This window comes from Cryptotermes secundus, unplaced genomic scaffold (genome assembly GCF_002891405.2).
Source record: "Cryptotermes secundus unplaced genomic scaffold, Csec_1.0 scaffold152, whole genome shotgun sequence".
NCBI lineage: Eukaryota > Metazoa > Arthropoda > Insecta > Blattodea > Kalotermitidae > Cryptotermes > Cryptotermes secundus.
The window spans coordinates 1,387,400-1,397,231 of NW_019720705.1; positions in this window are offsets into that span (position 1 = coordinate 1,387,400).

A 9,832-nucleotide genomic window follows, 5' to 3' on the forward strand; every position below is an offset into this window, starting at 1 on the left:
TGGGTGTTTCAACGCCTCAAAACTCTATGGCCCTCCACAGATGTTACATGGATATTTTTACATTTAGGGTACGCTGTAATGTAGTTGGTTCAGGCACTATGCTATAGCCGGAAGGTTGGGGGTTCCACTTCCGATGAGGTCATTGCATTTTTAAATTGACCTAATCCTTCCAGCCGCACTATTGCCCCGGGTTCGACTCAGCCTCTAACAGAAATGAGTTGCAGGAATCTTCCTGGAGTTGAAGGACGGCGGGTGCGTAAGGCTGACAATCTCACCGCCGTGTATGAGCCAACTGTCTAGTAAATGTGGGAACCTCGACATCTCACAACCTTATGGGCCTCCACGGCCTGTTATAAGGATAGTCTTTTTTAGATACACACATCATTTACCTTCTACCCATTGGCATAAGACAAACGTAAAGTTGTACCTGTGCTCAGTTAGTTAAGCACTCTACCATTAACACATATGGAGCAGTGGAGATGTAACAACAATTCTTGACCTCGGCACTAGATGGAAGTGAGTGGTAAGTTTCACGGCACGGCCGCTTTAACCGGATGAAAGGGCTCCCTGTACCAATTAGGTACGAGGCTGGGTGGGCCCCAGAATCAGTCTGGATGCTATGGTGGAAAACTTTGTCCCTACAGGGAACAGAAAACCGGCCTTTAAGCCCGTACCCCATCGCTTTACCTACTGAGCTATCCCGGCTCCCAGCTCATTAGAGTTCTTTTTCGAATTGAACAGTGATGTTTGTTGCATACAAATTGTTCTCATTCTACAGGTTAGCCTAAAAGAAAAAGACAATTTAAAGTTTTACAGAAAGAAGAGTTTTAATAGCATGGCCGAGAAACTTACATGGTTTGAAAAGTACGCCCTGAAGATTACATGGGTACACCATTTTACGGGATACAGCATAAAAAACGTTCACTTTAGGTGAATCCCTCACGCGCTCTACTACGGCTGTCGGGTTTTCAGTTCCCCATATACGAAGGTTGTATTTGTTCATCGTACCGCTAATGTGGAACGTTGATTCGTCACCGAAAACTGCCGGTTACAGAAATCATTACCTCCTTCATTCTGTTGCTGCATGTCCATACAGAATGAGTGACGGGGGGTTTTGTCGTTTTCAGGGAGGTTCTGCAATAATTGCAACCGGTAAGGGAACATTAGTAAACGTTTACGCAAGATATTCCACACAGTCTTTTGTGGAACTTGAAGTTCTAAACTTGCATGTGTTGTCGACTTTTTTGCGCTGCGCGTGTAAGTTTCACGAACACGAGTCATTTAAACTGTCTATTTCTTTTAGGCTAACCCTGTATATAAATTTGAGGCAGACCTGTCTTCAATATTTACTTTTAAGACGCTGTCAATATATAAGATTACATAGGATTGAATTGCAGGGTGACTGGGGAATAATGAATTGGAAAGGATTCCGAAGGAAGCTATCGTAACAAAATCGAGCTCCAATCCCCGAATAAACCTGGCGAGAATGAGGAAAACTATGAAATATCTTAGGACAGTTGGTGTCCCGAACGGACGAGATTCGATCCCAGCACCTCCCGAATAATGTTTGTAGCGCTACGCTGCACGTCTGTCGTGTCTGATTTGTTGCTAAGAAACCAGGGAAAATGGATGTCTTCTTCATCTCCCTTCAGCTTCGTACTCCAGTAATATTCACTTTATTCTGCACCAAGTATCGTCTGCAATTACCACAATGTCGTCAGTCAGTAGTTTATCGACGTTCCGGAGAAAGCAGCAAAATAAAGAGACCATCAGATAGTTCTCCATGCTGCTTGCTTCTTATTAATCGCTTGCTAATCTTGTCTTTCTTCTCTGAAAGAAGAGGCATTTTGTTCTTCCGAAACGTCGGTAGACTTCTACCCAACTACACGCATCGAATGACAGAAGATAGTAAAGAAAGTAAAAGTGTCCCTGTGCTTGACTATAAATTTGTTCTTTTAATAGGTATTCTATGGTACACCATCCGCTTCATTTGCGTGTGAAGACCCCAAGTCACACATGATTTAATGGTAAAAACAAATACATCTAAATATTCAACTTATAACAGGGACCATTTTAACACCTAACTGCGAGTAGAACGCGAAATTTTTTCTTTGTGTTCCATATGTCTTTGTTATGCCGATCACAGTGGCCGCCCGTTGTAAAGCATGAACTATCTTCTCTCGCTTGAACATTGGGATCGTGGGTTCGAATCCCACTTTAGGCAAAAATGTCTGTATGCGTTTATTATGTGTTTGTGCTGTCCTGTGTGCGGGTAGAGGTCTTGCGACAGTGTGATCCCCCGTTCAAGGTATCCTACCGACTCTGTAAAAGATCAAGCAACTGAAAAAGCGGCCAAGGCCCAACAAAGGGCTGTAGAAACATAGATAAATGCGTCTTTTTTACAATTCCTATAAAGTAATCCCTTGGTGACCAAATTGCAGAGTTTGTGTGTTCATGGAACTGTTTTATTCGAGCACGCAAATGTTTAATTGCATACCTTATATAAAACAGATTTTTAATTACTGATACGACACTGGAACATGATTTCGTCCATCCTCTCGAAGTACAGATTTCTTCTTTTGTGTTCAAATATTTGTCTTGGAAACACAAGGTGTTAAAGAGACAGAACGAGGCGTCAATAAGACCATTCTTCCTTACAGGTATTGCCACTTGCGTCACGGTGATTAGCAGGGAGAAGCTATTTCTACGGCTACCCGACTCAATAGTCGTTCGTGTGAAGGCCAGAAGACCTGTGCTACGTACGCGTGCGTCGTGGTTCTTCAGAATGTAATGAACAACCTGGAGACGACAGCATTTTCTTTAAGGTCTGTGCCATCTTAATACAAATCACACTTACAATTGAATTCGCAGTTAATTTGTAACTATCATTATTTGAAAATCTACTGGGAATATCCCATGATTGTGTGTAAACACATGCACACGTGATATAGGCAGGTCCGGTCTTGAAATAAAGTCAGCCCATGTGTTAATACAGGGTCAGAGAGTGCAAAATAGGATTGAGAAGATATTTCAGTTGTACACAAGTAAATGTAGTCATTGTATTTAGGTACCACGAATGAGTTTTATTTTGTTTATAGCTTATTTAACGACGCTGTCAGTAAATTAGAATTTATAACGTCGAATACTGAATTAGAAAGAATTTTGAAGGAAACAGTCGTGGCTAAATTTAAGGTATTGTCTCTGAATTTGTCTTCAAGAGAGCAGGAATGTTATGAATAATACGACCAGGATACTCGGTGTTCCGACCAAGATTTGAACCAGGCGCCTCCCGGTTTAAGCCAACGTTCTTGACCCCTACACCTAAAGGAGTGGTGGTAACAGACTCCACGCATTCCAGCACTCAACATTACTTAGCGTGAGTGTTTAGGTTCTCGTCCAAACAGTTTTATTTTTCCGAAGAACAAACCGGAATACCAGTCATCTCCCAGTCTTTTCCTCTCTTTCAGATTTCTCACAATTTCAGATACAGCACTCATGAATCCCCTTCAAAAACAGGTCTTTTAAATTTCTATTTTTCTGTTTCTGTTTACATTGGCTATTGCCCTGCAAAAATTGAAGCAGTTACCACTGAATTGTGGAGGTCTATGTATTGACAGTCGTAACTGGGTATTCAGACCTCCTTGAAGATACATTTAATAATGTTCTCCGAAACGCCTGGAGTACTTTTTGTATCTTCAAGTGCCATCATACAGAAATAGGATTTGCATTAGCATTAAGCACCGGTGAAATACTCAGATATTTGCGTTAGTCTCTCCCTGTAACCGCATGATGTCACTCGTCTTTGAACTGATTTAGTTTGAACTTATTGTTAAGTCCTTATTAATATATACTGACCGCTTCATAGTTTGCTCTATGTCACCATTTTATATATAGTCCTGTGAGCCGGGATAGCGCAGTGGGTATAGAGACTGGCTACTAGCTGGAAATCGAAATTCTGGTCCTGGTAGGGGCAAGTTGTCGAGACGGGTTTCGGGACTCACCCAACCTCCAATTCAATGGGGACCGAGGACTCTTTCCCAGGGATGTAAAGCGGCCGGGTCGTGAAGCTGTGCACTCACCTCCAGCTAGTGTCAAGGTCAAGAAAATATGGATGTGTATATCCACTCCCGTACGCCATCATGGCGTAGTGTTTAATTAACTAAGCACAGGGACAACTTTACCTTCTTCACCTTACACTTGCCGTTGTGGTCCTGCCTGGTCTCTGACCAGAGGCTGGGTCTGTTCACAATTGCTGCTGGTTCTTCCCAGCGTAGTCATTTTGAGGTCCGAGTCCCGTGGGACTCATGACCATATTTTACTGTCTCAGATTCGAGACTCCCCCAACCTGGTGGACCAGGTCGCTGTATTTATATCCCTCAGGAACAGGGTGGCCCAGCTAAGCCCCAGGCACTAGGATCCCTTCTCGTCGCCACCTACGACTCGCAGGGTTACAGTGGAGGTAATCGACACCCCCCTTCCTCCATACGGCATACATCTCAGGTCAAAATCAAAGACATACCTCTCGTTTCATGTTCTCTTTATAAAATCACGGCGCGGACCTCACAGAAAACGTCTTCTGAAGTTATTCTAGTGTTGCACGTTTATTCATTGCCTAAAAATAGCTCTCTTGCTTGATGACGTAAGAGCTTCTTTGCTGTGCCATTACCGAGCAACGGATGACGTCTCTTGCTAAACTATTCCATCATGTCTCAATACAATTCCTCCCGTCTTTCCAGACAGGAGAAAAGCGAATGAACCTAAATCGCGACACGGTGAATTTTGGAAACATATTTTGATGTGGAGAGCAATGTAATCTTCTTAACCACTTTTAATTCGCTTATTGGGGGTGGAGTCCAACTGGGTCCACTCGGCACGGCGGCCACTGATTGGCCTATTGTAGCCTGCCCGGGTGATTATGATGATGGAGAATTTAGTGGACTGAAGATTGCAGAAGAAACCGAAATACTCGGAGAAAACCCGCCCCAGCGTCACTTTGTCCACCAAAAATCCCACTTGAGCAGACCCCGGCATCGAACCCGGACCGCCGCTGTGGGAAGCCAGCGACTAACCGCTTGAGCTATGGCACGGCCTATCTTCTCAACTTACTGCAACTGCTATTGCTCCCTTTCCTGTAACTGGACAAATTCAGCAACGATTGACCTTGGTCACTTTTCAGACCCTCAGGGCAGTAGCCTTCAATGTGCGCCAGCACTCTATATAAGGTAAAGCTGTTCCTATGCGTACTTAGCTAGACATCACACCGTGAAGACGTGTTGGGGGTAGAGGTATAACTCCACGAATTCTTAACTTCGACACTAGAGAGCAACGAGTGGCCCACTTCACGCTAAGACCGCTTTGTTTACATGGACCATTGTCCTATTGGACAACACATCACATACCGAGCAGGCTTGTGTAGTGATAACCGAGACTTGTATTCGGGAGGTGCTCTTTTCGGATCTCGGCTGAGACACTGACTGTCCTGACTGGAGAGTTTCATGATTTTCCTCAGTCATCCATAGCAAGTTCTAATTTAGTATCTCGATTAGGCCACGGTCGCTCGTTTCCAAGTTCCTCCCTATTCATTATTCACCAATCATCCTATCATCCTACGATACCTGGTTAGATACAGACAGCGTCTCTAAATGAACCACAAAAATTTTGCAAATTATTGTAAAGTTTTTTGCTTGACTATTTATTATTTATGTATATAGGTAAAAAGGTAAATTTGTCCCTGTGCTCAACGAATTAAGCACTGCGCCATGAAGGCGTATGAGGGAGTGGATGTATGAATCCATATTTCTTGACCTGGGCACTAGCTAGTGGTGAGCGGTCAGCATCACGCCCTTGCCGCTTTACCCCCGGGGAAAGAGCCCCCGGTACCAATTGGATAGAAGGTAGGGTGGACCCCAGAGTCGGTCTGGAAGATTTGGAAACGAGAAATTTCTTAACCCTACCGGGACTCCAACCCCTCAGTCGTCCAACCCGTAGCCAGTCGCTATACCACCTACACTACCCAGGCTTATGTATATAGGTATAAGCATAGAAGTGGATCTTAGAGAGAAAGGATGAGGTGGTATGAACTGAATTGATTTGGCTCAGGATAGGGACAAGTACAGAGCTCTTGTGAACACGGTAATGAACTTTCGGGTTCCATAAAATGTTGAGAAATTCTTGCGTGGCTGAGCGACTGTCGGCTTCCCAAGATGGGCTAAGCTCCGTGGAATCAGTAAGTTATGTACATGTGGACATAAGGCGCATGCGTAAACTGTCTTCATACTGGAGAGTAGGGTCTTCTGGGATGTGATTCGCCATATTCTGGTGTATATTTATCGACGTTTCGGAGGCACATATTGCACCTATCTTTAGAGTCGAAAATTAAGCCAAAACTAGTAGACAACACTGCGCCACATCGCATAAGACAGCAACTTTCATAGTCACCGTGAGGAGAAATTCACGTCCGATACATATTCGTGTTGTTCCTCATTCTCTTGTTTCTTCTTGTCCTTTGTGTTATTAATCTGTAGAAAGAAAATGTAGCCCTTAAGGTTCGGCCACACAGAGCGCTACGTACGCTATGTTCGCTATACGAACAGAAAAATATCTCCCTTTATTGCCAATGTGACTGGCCACACAGACTTCAGTACGCTACGTACGCTACGTACGCTATGTTCCCTATGTTACCTGCGTCACAGAGTGTACACAGCGTACATAGCGTACGTAGCGTACGTAGCGAACATAGCGTAGCGCTCGTGGGGGCCGAACCTTAAAGATATATTATCAGGGCGATCAGATAAAGCAAAATGATGAAGGCTGTACATGTAGCATTCATGGGAAGTACGAGAATTGTAAAAATATTCGACTAAAATTCTGTGGAGAGGAGATAATTTGAAAACCCTAGGCGTAGATGGAAGGATAATATTGTCAGGTGTTTGAATGCGACTATAGACGGAGTTTGGATTGGTAATTGGATTACTGAACACTTACAGATCGTAATTACAGGTACCTATAGCGCTATGGCTAATTCACACACACTCTGCAGCTCACTACAACACGCACTAATTCTTCACAGTCTTCTGTGTCATCACCAACCGTTGACTAGTGATGGTTTTCAACGCCGTAGATCCCTCAACTTCCATGGTCACGTCCTGACTGACCGGCGGTTATCTCACAACTGATTCCTAAGCTGGGCTCCATCTTGCGCCAAATTTCTACTTTTCTGATTGGCTGAAAAATCAAGTCTTACTGAGGTCGTCTTAAATTCCTCTGACAAGGACCGCGAGAAAAAACCGCTCCTCATTATTGTAGTTCAATTGTTGCCGTGAGAACGTGTTTGTTTGCGGAAGTATTACTCAGGAAGGGCTGTTGTATTTTCTTATTTTCTTATTCTGTGGTCGTTGCCTAGCAACGGGTCTTTATGCCGCAGTATTAAGAATGGGTTGAAGGTATGCACTGGATTTATCTGGATCAGGATAGGGATAATTAACCGGCTCTTATAAACACGGTAATGGACCCTCGGGTTTCACAAAAAAGCAAGAAACTACTTCCTCAGAAGAGTTGTTCCGTATGGTGTCGATAACTTTCTTTTATAATGACTAACAACAATTTTAGAAGCAGAAACCATTGTCAAAATGCTGTTCCCATTGTGTTAAGTAGCAGACTGTAATGAATATAAGGGCACAAGAAAAAAAGTCCTCGTAATTGAATTTTGTACTTTTTTTTTAATTCGCTTAGTGGGGGGTGGAGTCCAACTGGGTCCACTCGGCACGGCGGCCACTGATTGGCCTATTGTAGCCTGCCCCGGGTGATTATGATGATGGAGAATTTGGTGGAATGAAGATTGGAAGGGGAAACCGAAGTACTCGGAAAAAACCCGCCCCAGCGCCACTTTGTCCACCAGAAATCCCACTTGAGCAGACCCGGAATCGAACTCGGGCCGCCTCGGTGGGAAGCCAGCTACTAACCGCTTGAGCAATGGCGCGGCCTTTTAAAAAAAATTGCATTTTGTACTTACTTGAGGCACTATCCTACATGCCGGAAAGTCGCGAGTTCAAGTCCCGATGAGGTCATTGAATTTTTTTTTTCAATTGACGTAATCCTTCCGGCCGCACTATGTCCTTGGGGTCGACTCAGCCTCCAACAGAAATGAGTACCAGGAATTAATTAAAAAAATTTCCTGGGGAGTAAAGCGCGGCCGGCGCGTAAGGCTGACAAACTTACCGTCATCTTTGAGCCGTTTGTCTAGATAATGTGGGACCCTCAATGTCTCACAACCCTATGGGCCTTCACGGCCTGTTACAGGGATAGCTTTATTTTATCTTTTTACATACTTACTCATGGAGCTGAGCCCTTCCTGAGAAGCCGCCAATTGTGTGAGCTAATCAAGAACTTCCCTGCAATTTATGGAACCCGAATATTCGTTACCGTGTTCACAAGAGCCTTCCACTGGTCCCTATCCTGAGCCAGATCAATTCAATCAATACCATGCCATCCTATCTCTCTAAAATCTATTGTAATATTGTTCACTCACCAACTCCTTGTTCTTCCCAGTGGTCTCTTTCCTTCTGGCTTTCCCACCAATAACCTCTATGCATTTCTCGTCTCCCCCATTCGTGCTACCAGGCCTGCCAACCTCATCCTCCTTGACTTGATCATTCTGATTATACTTGGAGAAGAGTACAAGTTATGAAGTTCCTCATTAGGTAGTTTTCTCCAACCTCCCGTAACTTCATTCCTCTTCGGTCTAAATATTCTCTTCAACACCCTGTTCTCAAACATCTTCAGTCTATGTTCCTCCCTTAATGTCAGAGACCAAGTTTCACACCCATACAGAACCAGAGGCAAAATTATAATTTTGTATATTCTAATTTTTATGTTTTTGGACAACAAACGATAAGACGAAAGGAATAGAAATGTAAGTGGAAGTGTGCTGGCAGGTGAATGTTAATGTTAAGTTTCACCGCTAATATGCACACCAACATCAGCAGATTATTAATCAGAGTAGCAACGATTCAACCTAGAAACAACACCTCAGACTGATAACAAAAGAGGGGTGTACAAAATCTCAACACTGATACCACAGTTCGCAAACTAATTTTGAACGAGAAGAAAACCCCTCTGATTCAAACTGTCGCGATACACCGACAGAGAATGAAATTTTATGGAGCCGACAGAAGACGTGCATTGTAGTGTGTTTGTGTGTGTGCATGATGTGCACGTGCCCGTACAGAGAAAATGACTTTGCAATTTCAGGAACCATTTCGTTGTCCCTGGTGGCTACTTGGACCGCCTCTGTGGTCTAGTGGTCAGAGTTCCTGGTTAGAGACCCGGAGGTCCGGGTTCTATTCCAGGCTCTACTAAATTTTCTGAGAAGTAGTGGGTCTGGAACGGGGTCCACTCAGACTCGTGAGGATAATTGAGGAACTATTTAAAGGAAATAGCTGCTCTGATCTATAAAACCGAAATTAACTGCGTTGCGCTGACCACGCGACACACAATTCGTTGCTACGATTTTTCGCTGCGTTAACTCCCCCAATTTCCTCGTATTCGTTGCCGTGGAAGTGTCCCTTCCGATTGTAGTTGTTGTCGCGGCGATAGACGTAAGATAACGCGTCACAATATTCACAGCACAACGTGTGGAGGATATTTTAAATGAAACTGCATTTACGCACTAAACGTCGAAATATTATTCGAATCTTACGTACGTTAAATCGTAGTACACGACTTGTAGATGTCGTCCAGACCGGCTGTGGGGTCCACCCAACCTCCTTTCCAATGTGTACCTTGGGCTCTTTCCCCGGGGGTAAAGTGGTCGGGGCGTGAACCTGACCACTTA